Source organism: Muntiacus reevesi, chromosome 3 (genome assembly GCF_963930625.1).
Source record: "Muntiacus reevesi chromosome 3, mMunRee1.1, whole genome shotgun sequence".
Classification (NCBI taxonomy): domain Eukaryota; kingdom Metazoa; phylum Chordata; class Mammalia; order Artiodactyla; family Cervidae; genus Muntiacus; species Muntiacus reevesi.
This window is the reverse complement of record NC_089251.1, coordinates 137,599,599-137,620,713: the sequence shown is the minus strand read 5'-3', so window position 1 is coordinate 137,620,713 and position 21,115 is coordinate 137,599,599.

The following is a 21,115-nucleotide window of genomic DNA, read 5'->3' as shown; positions in this document are numbered from 1 at the left end:
ATTCAGCTTGGTTAGCTACTATGTTTATGGCCAAATTTTGATTTTCTTATTTACTGATTTTAAATTTACATGTGATAGGTAAGTCTTTGTTCATAATGCTGCTTTCGGTCTTCAAAGTCACATTTATTTAAATGCACAAGCATTTATTTCACATAGTCAACATTTAGCTTGATTTTTATGTGTCCATTCCTCTTTTTGTTGTTGCTGTTTTGGGCTTTTTGAGAAGTCAACCCTTTTTTTTCATAATACTTTTACAATCACAGAAAAATAGCAAAGGCAGTACAGGAAGTTGACATATAATCCATACTCAGTTTCCCCTAATATAATCATTTTACATTACTATGGTATATTTCATTAATGAATCAATAGTGACATATTATCAACTAAAGTCAATACTTTAGTCATAGTTCCTTAGTTTTTACTAAGGACTATGATTATGTTTCATCTCACTCTACTGTTTCAGTATATTTATTTCTGAGATTTATAGTTCTTTGAGCTCTTTTATTAATTTACTTAGTTACTTGGAACATGGCAATAAGCTTGGCCTACATTTTTATCTGCTTTGTGGCATTTTTTTCTGGTTACTGTTTCTTGCCTGCCTTTTGCTTTTTCTGTTTTTTCCTTCTTAAAGTATTTTAAAATGATTTTATCAAAGGAAACAGAGATGGCTGGTCACTGCAAACTAGAAGAAAACCCTGGAAATCTGTAGTCACAGAATCCAAGGGAGAAAGTATTTTAAAAAGGAGAGAGGCCAATTATGGGAGATACTTTTATGAAGTCCTATAAAATGAAGAGTTGAAACTTTCTTTGAGTCACAAAGTTTATTTGCTTTAATGAAATATGCCTTCATTGGTGCTATCACAGAAGCCATACTGGAATGGCTTGAAGAGTTAATAGAAAGTACAGAGAGTAAAGGCAGAGAAATCTTTACAAGAGTTAAGGGGAGAAAAGGGAAGAACAGGTTAGGAGAACATAGGACCCAAGGATGGTTCATCTTTCTTATGTTTTAAGGGGGTGATTAAAGTAAGTTTAAATATAAAAAGGGCTTTTCAGGTGGCACAGTGGTGAAAGAATCTGCCTGCCATGCAAGAGGTGTGAGACATGCAGGTTTTATCCCAGAGTTGGGAAGGTCTCCTGGAGCTGTAAATGGCAACCCACTCTGGTATTCTGGCCTGGAAAATTCCATGGACAGAGGAGCCTGGTAGGCTACAGTCCATGGGGTTGCAAAGAGTCAGACACACCTGAGAGACTGAATGCATGCACACACAGACAGACAGACACACAGACAGACAGACACACAAACATATTGCCTATCTCCTGAGAAACCTGTATGCAGATCGAGAAACAACAGTTAGAACTGGACGTGTAACAACCGGCTGGCTCAAAATTGGGAAAGGACTACACTAAGGCTGTGTATTATTACCCTGATTATTTAACTTATATGCAGAATTGATCATGTGAAATGATGGGCTGGATGAGGCACAGGCGGAAATCAAGATTGCAAGGAGAAACATCAATAATCTCAGATATGCACCCTAATGGCAGAAAGCAAAGACTAAGTGAAGAGCCTCTTGATGAGGGTGAAAGAGGAGAGTGGAAAACCTAGCTTACAACTCATTGTTCAGAAAACTAAGATCATGGCATCTGGTCTCATCACTTCATGACAAATACATGGGAGAAAAGTAGAAGCAGTAAAAGATTTTATTTTCTTGGGCTCCAAAATCACTTGGGCAGTGACTGCAGTCATGAAATTAAAAGACAGTGGCTTTTTGGAAAGCAAACTAAGATATACCTAGATAGCATATTAAAAAGAAGAGATAACACTTTTCTGAAAAAGGTCTGTCTAGTCAAAGCTATGGTTTTTCCAGTAATAATGTATGGATGTGAGAGTTGGACCATAAAGTAGGCTGAGCAGTGAAGAACTGATGCTTTTGAGTGGTTCTGGAGAAGACTCTTGAGCATCCCTTGGACAGCAAGGAGATTAAATCTGTCAATCCTAAAGGAAATCAACCCTGAATGTTTATTGTAATGACTGATGATGAAGATGAAGCTCAGACTTTGGCCACCTGATGTGATAATCTGACTCATTGAAAAAGACCCTGATACTGGGAAAGATTGAAGGAGAAAAGAGAAGAGGGTGGCAGAGGATGAAATGACTAAATAGCATCACCAGCTCAATGGACATGAATCTGGGCAAATTCCAGGAGATAGTGAAGGACAGGGAAGCCTGCTGTGCTTCAGTCCTTGGGGGTATCAAACAGTCTGACGTGACTTAGCAACCAAACAATAACAACAAGCCCTAAAAGAGAGATAGCAGAGAGGCCAGGGAAGATAACCTCTAGTTGAGGAGTTATGGATGGTGACAGGTAAGCCCGTTTTAAAGAGGCAGGATATTTCCTCCAATTTTAAAGTAGAAAAAGAGGTGAATCTGTGAGCCTATATGAGCAGGTCTATGTATTTGGTGATGAGAATTGTGCTTCTAATTTAGTTGCAAAATCAGAGAGAGGATCTTGCATTGAAATTCCAGAGGATAGCGAAGGATCGAAAATTAAGGGAAAGCAGAAATGTTGAAATAAGAGTAGGAAAGCGAGGCAGGCAGCCCTAAGGGCCTCGATGAGTTGGGAAACCATAAATGTGCCCCACTGTGTTACTTCACTTCAAGAATTTGTAGTTATCTAAAAAACTAACACAACATTGTAAATCAACTATACTCCAATAAATTTATTTTTAAATGCTCAACAAACAACAATAACAGCAAAACAAAGATTAAAGATATGACCCTGACAACACAAGTCAGGCTGAAAGTGTTTCTGTGTTGTCTCTCTCCAATGTACTTTAATACCAGACCACAGAGAACCCGTTTGAAAGCAAACTCCCTTTGTTGCTCAATTGAGGAAAGTCTTGTGGTAGGTTTGCACTGTAAGGTAATTCTACTATCTTAAATAAAATCTCCCTGTGGAGCAGTGATTGGTAAAGCCAACAGGTGGCTTTAGAAGTCAGAAGTTAAAATCTGCCTACCCTTGATTATTCCATCATTTGCCTTAATCATTCATTTTGAGTTCGATTTGGAGTGCTTTTTACATACCAACATTGTGTGCCTACCTGTGTGATAGTCATTATAGATAAAGAAATAGAAAACAAGGAATTCATGATGTTCTGAATTTAAAGAGATTGTTTTCTTAATATTCACATTAAAACCTTTGTTGTTGTTTTTCAGTTGCTAAGTCATGCCCAATTCTTTGTGACTCCATGGACTGAAGTATGCCAGGCTTCCCTGTCCTTCACCATCTCCCATGGTGAAGGGAGATCTCCCCATCTTCACCATGAGAGTCTGCTCAAACTCATGTACCTTGAGTCTGTGATGCTATCCAACCATCTCATCCACAGTCACCCTCTTTTTCTTCTGACTTCAGTCTTTCCTAGCACCAGGATCTTTACCAATGAGTCGGCTCTTCTCATCAGGTGGCCAAAATACTAGAGCTTTAGCATCAGTCCTTCCAATGAATATTCAAGGCTGATTTCCTTTAGGATTGACTAGTTTGATATCTTTGCTGTCCAAGGGATTCTCAAGAGTCCTTCTTCACCATAATTTGAAAGCATCAGTTCTTCAGCACTCAGTCCTTATGGTCCAAACCTCACATCCATACATGATTACTGAAAAAACCATTGCTTTGACTATATGGATCTTTTTGAACAAAATGATATCTTTGCTTTTCAATATGCTGTCTAGGTTTGTCATAGCTTTCCTTCCAAGAAGCAAGCACCTTTTAATTTCTTAATGGCTGCAGTTACTGTCCACAGTGATTTTGGAGCCCAAGAAAATAAAATCTGTCACTGCTTCCACTTTTTCCCCATGAAGTGATGGGACCAAATACCATGATCTTAGTTTTTTGGATGTTGAGTTTTAAGCCAGCTTTTTCACTCTCCTCTTTCACCCTCATCAAGAGACTGTTTAGTTCTTCTTGGCTTTTGGCCATTAGGGTGGTAACATCTGCATATCTGAGGTTGTTGCTATTACTCTCAGCAATCTTGATTGCAGCTGTGATTCATCCATCCCGACATTTCAAGTGATGTACTCTGCATATAAGTTAAATAAGCAGGATAACAATATACAACCTTGATGTATTCCTTTCCCAATTTTGAATCTGTCAGTTGTTCCATGTCTATTTCTTGATCTGCCTACAGAGTTCTCAGGAGGCAGGTAAGGTGGTCTGGTACTCCCATCTCTTTAAGAATTTTCTAGTTTGTTGTGATATACACAATCAAAACTTTTACTGTATGCTAACTCTTCAAATATTAAATTTACATTTATAAATCCATATACTAAAACCAAGTTACTTCTAGAGCAATATGTTTTAATATATACTGTTTCTCTAACACATTTGATTGAGAGATTTCTGACTTTGCTGGTAAAACATCTCCTCAAAAAGAGCAACAAACTTCTTTTATAGAGCATAGTTAAAGAGGATATTACATAAATAATTTTTTTTTACTTCCATCATGTCCAACTCTTTGTAACTCTATGGACTGTAGTATACCAGGCTCCTATGTTCTTTTGGGATTCTCTGGGCAAGAATACTAGAGTAGATTGCCATTTCCTTCTCCAGGGTATCTTTCTGACCCAGAGACTGAACCCAGGTCTCCTGCACTGCAGGCAGATTCTTCATGGTTTGAATCACCAGGGAAGCCCTAAAAGTTAAAATTTTATAAAATTTTATTTTTTCTTACATGTATAAGAATTTGAAATACTTAATTTCCCCCTATTTCTCACACAATGCTGAGGCATGTCACAAAGGTTAAAAAAATTTAAATAATGTTCTCATGAGGTGTTGGATTGCAAGTCACACTTGAGTGTATTGTGAACAGAAAGTGGAGGCAGAGAAGAGAGCAGACAGTACTTCCACAGAGAAGAAAGTTAGCTCCTTTATTGAATCTTAAGTACTGGTGTGCATGAAAAATTTTACTGTGTCTATCTAAGCCCAAAATATAGAAAATGAAATTAAACCTTCATTTTTAGATGCTTCAGGTCACCTATTCAAAATTACTAAGAAAGAGATGCTATAAATCTTTTTATGCAAGAATTGTTTTTGTAAAAAGCATGCGTGGGTAGCTTTCATTTAAGACTAAAATATTTTGACAAATCAAAACATCAACTAGAAGCACTGTGACTAACTTTAAATGAATACATTGAAATATAAAATGGCAATAATCACATATTTCAGCTGTCAAAGTCCCTGGCAGAGTGGATTAGTGGAAAAAAATGTCATAAAAGAACAGAAAAATATCTGAAAGGGAAAAAAGATGGTTACAAATGCTACAAATTTCCTCTGTAGATTCAAATGTTTTCATTAACAAGTCAAGAAAGGATAATTTAAATCTGTATAAAGAAGATTTGGAAAGTCAAAATAAATGTAAAAACACCATACAAGTGACAGTTAAATGAATAGAGAGAAATCCTTAATAATTTTTAACTAAGTTCTTTTAATCTCATTGAATTTGAGTGTGATTCTAACTTGGAGACATTAGGAAATCTAAGATCAGATTTGTTTTTCCTATTGATATTCAGCTGAAAGCCTAAGTCATATATTATTTAAATAAAGAATAATAAATCCATTTGAAAGGACTAGATCAAACTCATAGAGATATGTATTATTCTCCCAGAACTTTACAGACTCCAAAGGCAAGTAGAAGACCCCAGAGGTCATGCAGTTCATTTTCCTGTTCTAAGAGCACTCCAGAAGGCAACTTTGCTTCTTCTTATTAATTTTGCAGTTGCTATACTGCTCGTCCAAATTCCATTGAATTTTATTTCAATGATTTATTTTCTATTGTCTTCAACATCTTATTTGCCCAACAATTAGCAACCATGTAGTATAAGTCAGATACTGTAAAAGTTCCTGAAGTAACATAGTCAAAGAAGAGGACCACTTCCCTTGGGAAACAGATAGCTAAGTGGAATGAACTGGGTGTTCTGGAGGTATGGGCAGGGAGTGCAAACAGGACAGAGCGGCCTTAGATATGCTTGAACTTAGTCGTGAAGATCCAGTATAAATTGCTTAGGCAAAAGAGTGAAAGCAGAACATTTCTGGAACTAGAAAGATAAGAGGTTGACAAGAATGTGATGGATTCCAGAAGTTCCATAGGGACTGGGTAAAGCTAGAGGGTAGTAGAAGGTGAGGCTAGAATAACACTTTCCAAATATCTTTTGAAGAATATTAGTTCTGCTAGAAGCAATGAAAACAACTATTTTGGACTTAGTTGATTTGGAAAAACAATAATTTTATCCTTCTTCTGGAGATTTAAAAATATATGATTAGATTATCATTTTAAGAAACCCTATAGTATTAACTTATAGTCAACAAAAGAGTCTGAAATGCAGTACTTAGGTACAATCTCAAAAATGATAGAATGATCTCTGTTCATTTCCAAGGCAAATCACTCAATGTCACAGTAATCCAAGTCTATCACTAATGCCAAAGAAGCTGAAGTTGAATGGTTCTATGGTGACCTACAAGACCTTCTAGAAGTAACACACACACACACACACACACACACACAAAAGATGTTCTTTTCATCATAGGGGACTGGAGTGCGAAGGTAGGAAGTCAAGAGATGCCTGGAGTAACAGGCCACTTTTGCCTTGGGTTGCAAAATGAAGCAGGGCAAAGGCTAATAGAGTTTTGCCAAGAGAATGCACTGGTCATAGCAAACACCCTCTTCCAACAACATAAGAGAAGACTCTACATATGGATGTCACCAGGTGGCCAATACTGAAATCAGATTGATTATGTCTTTGCAGTCATAGATGGAGAAGCTCTATACAGTCATCAAAAACAAGACTGGGAGCTGACTGTGGCTAGATCATGAACTCCTTATTGCAAAACTCAGACTTATGTTGAAGAAAGTAGGGAAAACCACGAGACCATTCAGTTATGGCCTAAATCAAATCCCTTATGATTATACAGTGGAAGTGACAAAGAGATTCAAGGGATTAGATCTAATTGACAGAGTGCCTGAATAACTATGGAGAGAGGTTCATGACATTGTGCAGGAGGCAGTGATCAAGATCATCCCCAAGAAAAAGAAATGTAAAAAGGCAAAATGGTTGTCTGAAGAGACCTTACAAATAGTTGAGAAAAAAAGAGAAGCTAAAGGCAGTGGAGAAAAGGAAAGATATACCCATTTGAAAGCAGAGTTCTAAAGAATAGCAAGGAGAGATAAGAAAGCCTTCTTAAGTGATCACTGCAACGAAATAGAGGAAAGCAATGAAGAATTTCTTTTCTGAAGAAAGCATTTTCTTCAAGAAATTAGAGATACCAAGGGAACATTTCATGCAAAGATGGGCACAATAAAGGACAGAAATTGTATGGACCTAATAGAAGCAGAAGATATTAAGAAGACATGATAAGAATACATAGAAGAACTATACAAAAAATATCCTAATGACCCAGATAACTACTATGATGTGATGACTCACCTAGAGCCAGATAACCTGGAGTCTGAAGTCAAGTGGGCCTTAGGAAGCATTACTACAATAAAGCTAGTGGAGATGATGGAATTCCAGCTGAGCTATTTCAAGTCCTAAAAGGTGATACTGTTAAAGTGCTGCACTCAATATGCCAGCAAACTTGGAAAACTCAGCAGTGGCCACAGGACTGGAAAAAGTCAGTTTTCATTCCAATCCCAAAGAAAGGCAATGCCAAAGAATGCTCAAACTACTGCACAATTGCACTCATCTCACATGCTAGCAAAGTAATGCTCAAAATTCTCTAAGCATGGGTTCAACAGTACATGAACCAAGAACTTCGAGATGTTCAAGTTGGAATTAGAAAAGGCAGAGGAACCAGAGAGCAAATTGTCAACATCCATTGGATCATAGTAAAAGCAAGAGAGTTCCAGAAAAACATCTACTTCTACTTTGTTGACTATGCCAAAACCTTTAACTGTGTGGATCACAACAAACTGTGGAAAATTCTTCAAGAGACTGGAATACCAGACCACCTTACCTGCCTCCTGAGAAATCTGCATGCAGGTCAAGAAACAACAGTTAGAACTGGACATGGAACAACAGACTGATTCCAAATAGGGAAAGGAATACATAAAGGCTGTCACCCTGCTTATTTAACTTATATGCAGAGTACATCATGCAGTATGCCAGGCTGAATGAAGCACAAGCTGGAATCAAGATTTCCGGGAGAAATATCAATAACCTCAGATATGTAGATGACACCATCCTTATGGCAGAAAGTGAAGAGCAACTGAAGAGCCTCTTGATGAAAGTGAAAGAGGAGAGTGAAAAAACTGGCTTAAAACTCAACGTTCAAAAAACTAAGATCATGGCATCCAGTCCCATCACTTCATGGCAAATAGATGGGGAACCAATGGAAACAGTGACAAGATTTTATTTTCTTGGGATCCAAAATCACTGCAGATGGTGACTGAAGCCATAAAATTAAAAGATTTGCTCCTTGGGAGAAAAGCTATGACCAATCTAGACAGCATATTAAAAAGCAGAGAAATTACTTTGTTGACAAATGTCTGTCCAGTCAAAGTTATGGTTTTTCCAGTGGTCATGTATGGATGTGAGAGTTGGACTATAAAGAAAGCTGAGAGCTGAAGAATTGATGCTTTGGAATTGTGGTGTTGGAAAAGACTCTTGAGAGTCCCTTGGATGGCAAGGAGATCAAACTACTCAATCCTGAAGGAAATCAGTCCTGAATATTCATTGGAAGGACGGATGCTGAAGCTGAAACTCCAATACTTTGGCCATCTGGTGTGAAGAATTGACTCATTGGAAAAGACCCTGATGTTGGGAAAGATTGAGGGCAGGAGGAGAAGGGGACAGCAGAGGATGCGATGGTTTGATGTCATCACAACTTGATGAACATGCATTTGAGCAAGCTGCAGGAGGTGGTGATGGACAGGGAGTTCTGATGTGCTGCAGTCCATGGGGTCGCAACATTCGGACACATCTGAGTGACTGAACTGAACTGATATTATTAAACTTTATTTAATACCAAACCTATTGTACCAAAGAACTTCCTGTTTTAACACAACACTTTCAATACACAGAAATGCCACTCCATGGTGCTCACTTTGAGAAACATGAACCTAGTATAGAAGAAAAGGTCAGGATTCACTTGCAACCCCAAAAAAGAAAGTTAGACTTCATTTTGGGAACACGTGGGCAGACAGCTGTATGGAGTTTTGACATTAACTCAACACATTTGTCAATGTCTTTAATTATCATTATTTTTCTGAAATTAGTACTTTTATTTAGAATCATATTTCTTTAATATAAAATACTTCCTTTAGCATGATTCTGCTAGTCATAAACTTCTTAAAATTTTCTTTTTAATAATTAAAAAACTTTCTTTTTGACTAATGAAAAGCTGTGCAGAATTAATGTATAAAACTAGATGAATTTGGAGATAAGTGTTCACCCATAAAACTACCACCACAATCTATGCCCTAAATGTATCTGGCACATCCAGAAGTTTCCTCCTACCTTCTTATTATTTGTGTGTGTGTGAATGGTCTTAAATCAGGGAACAGATATGATGAAGCATTCTTTTTAGAACTCTCTCTCTGGAAGTTTGGATGCTGCCAGCTTTGGAAGCTACATTGGAAAAGGATGAAAAGGGGTAGAGAGACTAATTAGAACCTGATGTGGCCTTTAAGAACAGCAATGCAGGTGAGAACAAAAGCAGTGGCATTGGAATGGAGAGGAGAGGATGAAGAAGAGGAATGTTGCTGAAGCAGGTAAAATCTGATGGGAAATACCAATAACAATATCAGGTTTTGGAGGCTGTAGGAAAGTTTGGTTGGGAGGGCAGGCTTGGGAGGAAGCAGCAGAGGCAGAAAGCTTGGAGCAGTATTGGAATAAAAATCTGGGAAAGGAAGTAAAAGCAGAGGAGCTTTTTTAAAAAATAAATTTTATCATATTTATTTGGCTGCATTGAAATTTGAAAGTGTTAGTCACTCAGTGAGTCCAACTGTTTGCAACCCTATGGGCCATAACCCTGCCAGGCTCCTCTGTCCATGGAATTCTCCAGACAAGAATACTTGAGTGGGTTACCACTCCCTTCTCCAGGGGATCTTTCCAACCCAGGGATTGAACCCAGGTCTCTACATTCCAGGTAGATTCTTTACCATCTGAGCCACCAGGGAAGCCCAATTGGCTGGGTTGAGTCTTGTAAATCTTAGTTGTTGCATGTGGGATCTAATTTCATGAAAAGGAATTTAACCCAGCCCCCCTGCAATGGGATCTTGGGATCCCACCAGGGAAACCACCAGGGAAACCCCCAACGGATTCACTTACATTAAGAAGAGTGGCTCTGAAAGGCAAGAGTGAGAGTAACATCTGGAGCTTTAGTTTCTATCCTTACTTGATGGAGACACCATGGAGATATTATCCAAGTGTATACAACACTTCCCTGATGGTTCAGATGGTAAAGAATCTACCTGCAATGCAGGAGACATGAGTTCAATCCCTGGGGCAGGAAGATCTCCTGGAGAAGGGAATGGCAACCCACTCCAGTAATCTTGCCTGGAGAATTCCACAGACAGAGGAGCCTGGTCGACTATAGCTACATGGCTACAGTCCATGGGGTCTCAAAGAGTTGGACACGACTGAGTCACTTTTACTTTCATACAACACTTCACATCTATGGTCTAGTCAGGCTTTGCCCACTGATCCTTTCTTGCAAAATATACTATGTTTTGGCTCCTCATCTAGTTGTATGCGTACCTACACACATGCCTAGCTTCCTTGATACCTTCTTTCTGAATTGGCTGCCTATAGGTAGGTCACATACCATAGAAAGTTTTCTCAAAGACTGGCTGGAGCTTCAAGGAATCTTGTTTGGCTCTATTATCTCTTTGCTGAGCTGTTTTCTTTAGCACTCCCTGTTCATAATCCAGTTCTTTATTCTCTCACTGACCCCTTGAGAATCCAATCATTCTCAGACTCACTTCAATTCAGGATGAGAGACGGCAATTTTTCTTTCCCTTTTGACCACCCTCTGAAATTATGATTTCATGCTATAGTCATACCCTTGCTGGCATCTAGGTATAGTCTGTTTGGCTGAATGCTCTGGTAGGATGACCAAACTGTCCTTATTTGCCCATGACTGAGGAGTTTCTGGGATGCAGATTTTTCTTTGCTAAAGCCAGGAAAATCCTGGACCAATGAGGACAGTTGGTCATGCTAAATCACTCTAGTTACCACTATCTCCCAGCATAGTAGCTGCCACATGGTGTTATTGTTGTTATTCAGTTGCTAAATTGTGTCTAGACAGTGTATTAAAAAACAGAGACATCACTTTGCTGACAAAAGTCCATATAGTTAAAGCTATGGTATTTTCAGTAGTCATGTATGGATGTGAGAGTTGGACTATAAAGAAAGCTGAACTCTGAATAACTGATGCTTTTGAACTGTGGTGCTGGAGAAGACTCTTGAGAGTCCCTTGGACAGTAAGGAGATCCAACCAGTCCATCCTAAAGGAAATCAGTCCTGAATATTCATTGGAAGGACTGATGCTAAAGCTGAATCTCTAATACTTTGGCCATCTGATGGGAAGAACTGACTCATTTTGAAAAGACCCTGATGCTGGGAAAGAAGGAGGGCAGGAGGAGAAGAGGGTGACAGAGGATGAGATGGTGGATAGCATCAATGGAGATGAGTTTGAGCAAACTCTGGGAGATAGCGAAGGACAGGGAAGCCTAGTGTGGTGTAGCCCATGAGGTCACAAAGAGTTGGACATTACTGAGGGACTGAACAACAACAGGTTGTGTCTGATTCCTCTTTCTTCCTCTGTCTCCTGGAGTTTGCTCAAATTCATGTCCATTGAGTCTATAATATTATCCAGTCATCTCATCCTCTGTCGTCCCCTTCTCCTTTTGTCTTCAATCTTTCCCAGCATCAGGGTCTTTTCCAATGAGTCAGCTATTCATGTCAGGTACCAAAGGTTTATGGATCTTAAATATTTCAAGTAAATCTTAGTTTAATTAATTGAACACATAGATTTAGGACTCCCCGGTGGCTCAGACGGTAAAGCATCTGCCTACAATGCGGGAGACCCGGGTTTGATCCCTGGGTTGGGACGATTCCCTGGAGAAGGAAATGGCAACCCATTGCAGTACCCTTACCTGGAAAATCCCACGGACAGAGGAGCCTGGTAGGGTACAGTCCATGGGGTTGCAAAGAGTCAGACACGACTGAGTGACTTCACTTTCCCTTTTCACTTATACTTCACTTTGTTTATAGATTTACCAGATGTTTGTATGCACTATATCATTTTACCTTGATGGTAAAGAATTCTTTATTTTACATATTAGTAACTTAAAACTCAGGAGGTTATCATCCGCCCAAGGCAGGCAGATTTAGTAGGTGGCAGTTATGTTTCAAACCCAGAGCTGTGTGATTTTAAACTTGTGTTATTTCCAGAATGCAGCAGTTCCTGTATAACAGCCCACCATCCACCTGTTTAAGCTTTTGCATTAGTGCTGAGCTTTGGGAGCTTTCAGAAACAGCCTCCCGGGGAACCAGAAATGTTAATGGAGTGCAGCACTTTGTAAACTCTCAGTAATAGCTACTACCCTTTTCTCTCCAGGGCCCTTTTCCCCAGGGCAGCTTGTTATCTAGAAGAAACATGAATTTGTGAAAAAGAGAAAATTCTGAACTATCAGCGTGAGTTAGAAGGCAGACATTTGTAGTTACCTTTATCTTTGTGCACATATCATAAAACGTATTGCTTTAATAACCCTAAGCCTTCATGTACTCTTTGAATAATAGCTTTTATAACTGAAGTTAAGATGCTAGAAGGATAAAAGGAACTATTTCTTCTCTGTGTTTACTTGTAGGTATCTTCACAATGGAATTTGTGCCTTATGTATTTTCTATTGACCATCTCATGACAATAGCTGGCATATGATAGCTTCTATTTTGGAACACAATGACTCTCCAATCACTCTAATTTCTCTCTGTGGTTTAGATTTATAATGTGCTGTTGAATGTTCTTAACAGAATATTATTGTCAGATTAGTTACTCTTATGGCAGCTATTATTTTAGTATAAAAAACAAATGTAGCTCATGGTTGTAAATTGTATTGTGATTAATGAATGTGTCATTCTTGCACAGCAGTAACATATTTGCTCTTGTTTAATCAAATTTAAAGGGAAATGGAAGAAGGAATTATGATATGACACCTACTAGAGATGAAGCTGATAATGGTGCTCCAGGTCACTGCTTCTCTCTCCTGGATATAAGCAGTTTCCTTGATATAAATTATTGGTGTAGCCAGCAATTAGAGTGGATTGAAATGTACACAGGGTCATATATCCATCATTAATTATATAATCTAGTGTAAAAAGTTTCCTTTTTGAAAAAAGAGCAATGGAAATTAAAACAACTGAGCCACGAATGTGTACTCAATGGCTTGCCTCATCTATGTATTTGAAAACTCTTCCAAATTGTCACCAGTTTTCTTTCCTGGTGTGTGAAGTGTAGATGTTGCTGGCCAAACTCTTGGCCTTCTCTGCCTACCAAAACCGAATTAAAAAAATACAGAGACAGAGTTTGGAGGAAATAAAAAGGTGGCTTTAATTCTCAGCTGGGGGAGAGGGGAACACAGGCTCATCCCTCAAGAACTGTGCCCCCGTCCACGAGGAGTCTAGGGCCTTATATAAGGAAGGGCTCAGTCAGAAGTCGGTGATGAGGAACAAAGGCGATAGGATCTTGATTTCTTCCTCTTGGATTGTTTCAGACAGTCATGAACTGGTGTCTGTAACCAAGTAATTGAGTCTGGCAGTTCAGTGGCTCTGAGGCCTACTCTCTCATACAAGGGGAATGGTGTTGTAAGGGTAAAACTAGATAGGGGATGTATTTAGCATAGAGTCAAAGGGGAAAAAAATGTGAATTATAGCTCCTGCAGAGTTAAGGGGCAGAAAAGCAAACTTAGTTACAGACATTTAGAGTTAGGAGCAATTAAAGTAAAACACTAGGAATGTTCAGGCCTACTCACTATTCTCTTTATCTTCTTTGTTTTCACTGCAACATAGGCAACTCTCCAATTTGTAGATTAGTTGGTTTGGTAGATTACATTTTTCCAAAATGTGTGTCTGTACCATAGTTGTTAGAATATTCAATAATACATATGAAAGCCTAGTATGGAAAGTAATACTTGATTATCAGAATGCTTTAAGCAATATTTTCAGCAATAATCTGAAGGTGATACCTTTGCCACTAGAAATAAGGCTGTTTTGTAGTTTTCATTTTTGAAGAAAATGAAAACATTCTTATTTATACCACCAAGTACGAGATGCTTTGGGCGACCAATGTGAACACTATGAGCAATAAACCTGGTGTATAATAATCTGAGGACCAATATGCTGGTCATTGCTTTAAAGAGATTCAAACCACTCATTGGCATACTTATTACATCCCATTTTCTCTCTTTCTCCTTTACATAAAAAAAAAAAAAAAAATTATTTAGTTCTGTTGCGTCTCAAGGCAGCCCACCCCCAAATATGCCACAATGGCATATTGATTATTTTGAATTAAAGTTACTTAAAAAACAGTCAACACAAGAGGGACACTCTGACCCTTCCTTCCCCCTCCCTGAAAACAGGAAATAAATCTCTCATATGAAAGATATGTTCCCTGCATCTGGAAGCACAAGGACACCCTTAATGCCAGAGATAGGGAATTTAGGCCCAGAACCCTGTATAAACAAATATTATTACCTCTTTAATTTACCACCCAAGCCCCAGTTCTGTTTGGATTCTTTGCTAATTCAGCACCCCAAACCCTAAATTTCTTTGTCCTGTCAATTGCTTATACATTAAATGTTTTTTTTTTTTTTTTTTTTTTTTTTGTCAAAAAATATAAAAGCTGCCTTGCTTTAGGAACTTCTTAGGTTTCATTTCTTTGAGACCTCCACATGCGTGAATTAAAATCTGGTTCTTTTTCTCCTATGAACCTGTTTTTTGTCAATTTCATGGTTAATCTGGCCGCAAGAACACAATACGGGTAGAAGGGAAATTTCCCCCTCCCTAGCAGTTCCCAATTGTCCATCTAATATTTAAGTGGCTTACTAACAAAAGCAATGGCACCCCACTCCAGTACTGTTGCCTGGAAAATCCCATGGATGGAGGACCCTGGTAGGCTGCAGTCCATGGGGTCACAAAGAGTCGGACTCGACTGACTGCCTTCACTTTCATTTTTCACTTTCATGCATTGGAGAACGAAATGGCAACCCACTCCAGTGTTCTTGCCTGGAGAATCCCAGAGACGGTGGAGCCTGGTGGGCTGCCATCTATGGGGTCGCACAGAGTCAGACACGACTGAAAGCGACTTAGCAGCAGCAGCAGCAGTAACAAAAGAGATTTTATCTAGTGTATTTCTCATAAAGTCCAGCATAATAACTCACATCTTTTTGTCACTTGTAAATTTGTATTGATTGCTTGACCTATAATTTTGGAACAACTATTAAGAGCATGGAAAGATTGCTATTGAGACAAGCAAAATAAATTGATGCAACATATCTCAAAGTTAAGGGATTAATCAATTATACTTTAAATTTGATAGAAGGAGTAATATCCCACTAATTACCAGAATTTAATGATCCATCATTGCCATCAATTTATTGCTGCTGCCACGAGCTAGGAGAGGGTCTGATTGCTGAGTTGGATGTGGTTGGCTAGATAGAGGCTTCTTACTGATGCCCAATACGGTTCAGCATTTTGCCGTACTTGACAAGCACTATTTCTATTTAAAAGTCTAGTTTAAGTTGTTTCCAAAATATTATGATCATTTAAGGAAGCTCAGTGCCTTAGGATAGTTTCTACAATTTAGTTTTTTTGATGGGGCCTACCTTAGGTTGTTTTCAAAATGTAAACAGATATAAATCAATTAAGTGACATCTGGCACCAAATGACAAATGACTGCTGAGAGGGAGGAATTAAAAATCTCATGGAAAGAAATGACCAATGACTGCACTGCTCCCTTTGAAAATGGACTTTCTGAATGACCATAATCATGTGAAAGGCATATAAGGAAATGTGCAGAAGTTTATCTTTTCTGCTGAGTACACAGAAGAAATACAGTTCTACCCTCAAGTAGAAAAGATAAACCAGTGTTTTCTTTAATTAATGTGGTCACTGATTTACAGTCTGTGGCTGTGACAGAGAAGTTAAGAGACCCTTGGACACTCAAATACTGGGGATGGCTGAGAATAAACTTCTGGTGAGGTTTTTAAGCACAAACTGAAATGTGTGTTAAAAGAGAAATGTCTGAGGTCTTCCCCACCCCCAACCCCGTTAAAGTAATTACTAAGAAATACATCCTAGGTTTTTATTTCTGAAAGAAATCTTTCTCTAAAAGAATTATGCTTCATTGACTAATATTCCTTATATTTATTTGCTTTAATAAAGGGTTATGTTTCAGTATCATAAGATATATTCCAATCTCTTTTCTTAAATATAAATAGCTTTTTTAAAAAGCACAGATGTGGTGTGCTGACAAAAAACTATGGTTTAATATCATTGTGTGGTAAATAAGCCTAAATTTAAAAGTTGACTCTCCTAAACTCAAAGCACTGCACCGAAGCACGTTGTATACCTGAGTACATAACTAATAATGAATTAGGCCAATCACTGATGGGAGAATGGAAGGAAAACTATGGATTTTATTTACTAAGCCTCAGGTCTTTAGAGGCAAACCTCACATCACAAAGCAATACTGAACCTTTCAATTCCTGGCCATGTGTTCATCTACAGCGACACATACTTTACTATTGGAAAAAAGAGCCCGCAAAGTAGTTTAAAAATGGCCCCTCTCTCCACCACATAACTATAGGAATACTCTAAAAATTGTTGGAAAAAGCACAAAATTTTAGGTAAAATCCTAATAGTGTATGTATGTTAGTTCATCAAGGAAGGTAACTGGTTGCATTGCTAGTTTTGAAAAAACTGCTGTGTTGAAATATAAATTACCTACCATACAATTCACCCATTTAAAATGTACAATTCAGTATGGCAAAAATCACTACAATATTGTAAAGTAATTAGCCTCCAACTAAAGAAATAAATGAAAAAAAAACAATAATAATAAAAAAATAAAATGTACAGTTCAATTGCACTTAGTAAATTCACAGCTGTGTAACCATCACCACAATCAACATGAGAAAATGTTAATAACCTCAAAAACAAATTTCATAACTTTTAGCAGTTCTTTTCCATTTCTTACCAGCAGCCTCAGCTTTAGGCAACCACTAACCCTCTCTCTCTATGGACAAATTGTGTTCTTCGTGAGTAGCTTATTTCATTAGCATAATGCTTTCAAGCTTTATTCATATTATAGCAGGTATCAGTATTTCATCATTCTTATTGCCAAATAATATTCCCATTATATGGATATATGGACCACATTTCATTTGTAAAGTTACCAGTGATGGATATTTGGGTTTTTTTATTCCTTTTTTGGTTATTATGAATAATGCTATGTTCATTTGTGTGTGTTTTTCTGTGGAGATATATTCTGTTAGGGCCTCCCAGTTGGCACAGTGGTAAAGAATCGGCCTGCAAATGCAGGAGACGTGGGTTCTATCCCTGGGTCAGGAAGATCCTCTGGAAAAGGAAATGGCAACCTGCTCTAGTATTCTTGCCTGGGAAATTCCATGGATAGAGGAACCTGGAAGGCTACAGTCCATGGAATTGCAAAGAGTCAGACATGACTTTGTGAATAAATACCAATAACATGTTCAATTAGGCTGCACCCCAAAGCTCTGAAAGTCTGATAGTTTTCCAGTCTTAAGACTGAACAAAGACCTTGAAGACAGCAGCAGAGAAATCAACAATTTATTGGACAGGGGAGTTTACATGTCTGAACCAAAGGTTCTGGAGTAACACCCCACCATGGGTGGCAGAGGTCAGGAAGAACATGGCAGCAATTTTCACTACTTGGGGGTGAAGGCTACCATTTATAAGGGGAGTTGATGTCAAGGTGGCTCATCAATTATCACGGAAACCAGCAGTTGGGGCAGGGGACAGCTTGTGGGCAGTTACTAATTAAGGTCCATAATTAAGGGGATTGGATAGTCCTATGAGTGAAACAGAGTTGGTCAAACAAGGGATATACAGAGAGCCAGACAACAGCCATCTTGAATGGCCTACCCATACTTGTGGCAACAAGAAATGTTGTGTACAACCAGTCTATCCTAGAGGAAATCAGTCCTGAATATTTATTGGAAGGACTGATGCTGAAGCTGAAACTCCGACACTTTGGCCACCTGATGCGGAGAACTGACTCATTTGAAAAAACCCTGATGCTGGGAATGATTGAAGGCAGGAGGAGAAGGGGACAACAGAGGATGAGATGGTTGGATGGCATCACTGACTCAATGGACATGAGTTTGCGTCAGCTCCAGGAGTTGGTGATAGGCAGGGAAGCCTGGCGTGCTGCAGTCCATGGGGTTACAAAGAGTTGGACATGACTGAGCAACTGAGTTGAACGGAACCCACTTCTACTAGAACTGGATCTTTGACCCAAGGACTGCAGTCCTTGACTGTGCCCTGAGCTGTAGTAGTCCTCAGGAAGTCACCAAATAAAACTAAAGCTCACCACTTTCACGTTGTGTGCTTTTATTTCAGTTGACTGTGCTTTCTTCCGTGGGGGAGGAGTGTGCGCCTAGGCGTGGAATGGCTAGATCATGCGGTGTGTGCGTGTGTCCTCACTCTGCTCAATCACTTCAGTCGTGTCCAACCCTTTGTGACCCCATGGACTGTAGCCCACTGGGCTCCTCTGTCCAGTCGATTCTCCAGGCAAGAATACTGGAGTCGGTTGCCCTCCTCCAGGGGATCTTCCCAAACCAAGGATCGAAAAGTTTCTTCTGTGTCTCCTGCACTGGCAGGCAGATTCCCTGAGCTACCTGGGAAGCTCAGATCACATGGCACCTGCCTATTGAATCTTTTGAAGAACCATCACACTGTTTTCCAAAGTGACTGCACCATTTTTTTATTCCCATAAGTCTTCTGTGTGGGTTCTATCTCTGGATACTGATTTGTCCCTCCAGGACTCGCTGTGGTTGTTGATGTTTGTTTAGACTTTCAGTTGCTTCGCTGGACATTTCAGTGAAATCTCTTTCCTCACAGGATGCAGCGTCAGAGAATGTAGCTTTCCGCAGTACACGCAGGTACCCTGGGATGACAGTGGCTTTAGCTGATCTCTCTGTTTCCCTGATCTGTTACACTGTCTGCCTCTTATGGTACCACACCCGCTGCCAGCCTCCTCTAATTGCTGGTTGATTGTTCTATTGTGTTTGGCAATGTCCTGGGGCATAAAACACTCCACAGCCCAATTCAATTGAAGTCCGTTCTCTGCAGGGTAGTCTTTGAAACTTGCCTTTGAGGTTTGTTCTGACCTCAGAAGGGATCCTCTTAGCTATCTCTTTCCCTGGTGCTCTTTGTTAAACTTCTCCTGAGTCTAAGGCTTAGCTGGTTGCTTTTATGGAGCTATGGGCCTCCTTTTAATTGCTTACTACCAAACCTCTGTTTCACCTCTCCAGTGCTGAGGCCAAGGGCTATAACCCACTTCCCAAGAGATGACATTCCTTTCTCGTAAGTGGGCCACTGGGTGGAGCATTAGCTTCCGGCCTTGGCTTGCCTCTTCACATGTAGAAATTTTGCCCTATCTACAAGAGAGTGGAGATGAGCCAATCAAGAACCAGTATTTTTAATCTGATGCACGGAGAAGTCGGCTTCCACTACTTAAATGAGAGCTGGATGGAAGAAGGGATCATCGGACCACTCAGCGACACTTGCCTGGAATATGGCTTCTGTAGCACAGAGCTGGAGCATGAAATGCCCTGGCATCCTGCCCTGCCAGGGGAGATGGTGTGACCCCGGGGGAAGAGATCCCTGGGTTCTTGGTTGAACCTGCCTGAGGTGGAGTTATGGTCACAGTCATGGTGAGCTAGGGGAGGAAAGTAGAGGGTCAAAATCACACAGGCTCTGTGTTCTTACTAAGGCTGCATAGATTTTAAGTGTTTCTCCATTTGCTTATGTCTTTAGGGCAATATCCAGAGACTTAAATTTTTTTTTATTTCACTAATATTCACTTGTTATGGTTATTTGACCAGTGATAGAGTCAACAGAGCTCCTATTGTGCCATTTCAGAAATGTCTGTACCTGTGATTTCTTGAGATTGTGCCATCCATATACATCCCAATTTGGTTAAGACAAAATGAAATTTCTAACAACTACAAAAGAACAAGGGGGGATCACCTACAAAGAACCCCAAATCAGTTTTAAGCCACAATTTTTGCAACAGAAAACTAGTTGTAAGAAGATAATGAAATATTACCCAAGTATTAAAGGAAAATGAGGGGGGGGGGGGGAAGCCCAGCTAATAATCTCCCAGGGTCTATAGGGAAGGAGCACAGGCTCAGCTTTGTTAGAAATGTTTCCTCTGGGACCTCACAATCTGCTCTCTCAGTACCAGTCAAGCTGCATGTTCATCAGAGCTTTGGCTGGGGGAAGTCCTGCTTCTCAGCCCTCTGAGGTTGCTGTCAGTTTCTCTCCTTGCACTTGTGAAACTGAGGTCCCTGTTTTGTTGCTTGCTGTTGGCTGTTCTCAGCTACCAGAGGCCCCCCACTTCAATACAACGTGAGCTTCTTCATGGGTCATCTCACAATATGACAGCCTTACTTTTAGGCCAATGGGAGAATTTCTCTCTCCAATCTTCTAAGCCAGAGTCTTATGTAATATTCATAGGAGTGACACTGCATCACATTTGCTATACAAACCAGCTTAATCAAAGGCTTGACATCTTATCATTTTTGCCATAATCTATCATTTAGAAGCTCTAGCAGGTTCCATCCCCACTCCAAGGGAGGTAATTATATAAGGTCATGCCTCATGGGGCTCACCTTAGGGTGTGTCCACTAAATTTCTATACTAGGAACATTTTGAAAGAATACTTAACACTTGCCAGTCTACAAGGTTTTATTTAATTTTAGGAGAGTCAGCGGCAAGTTACTAGTTGAACAGTCAGTTCACGGAGAAGAGCAGGATGAACATCTTCCTTCCAAGCCTCCCTGATGCAGAATCTTTCTC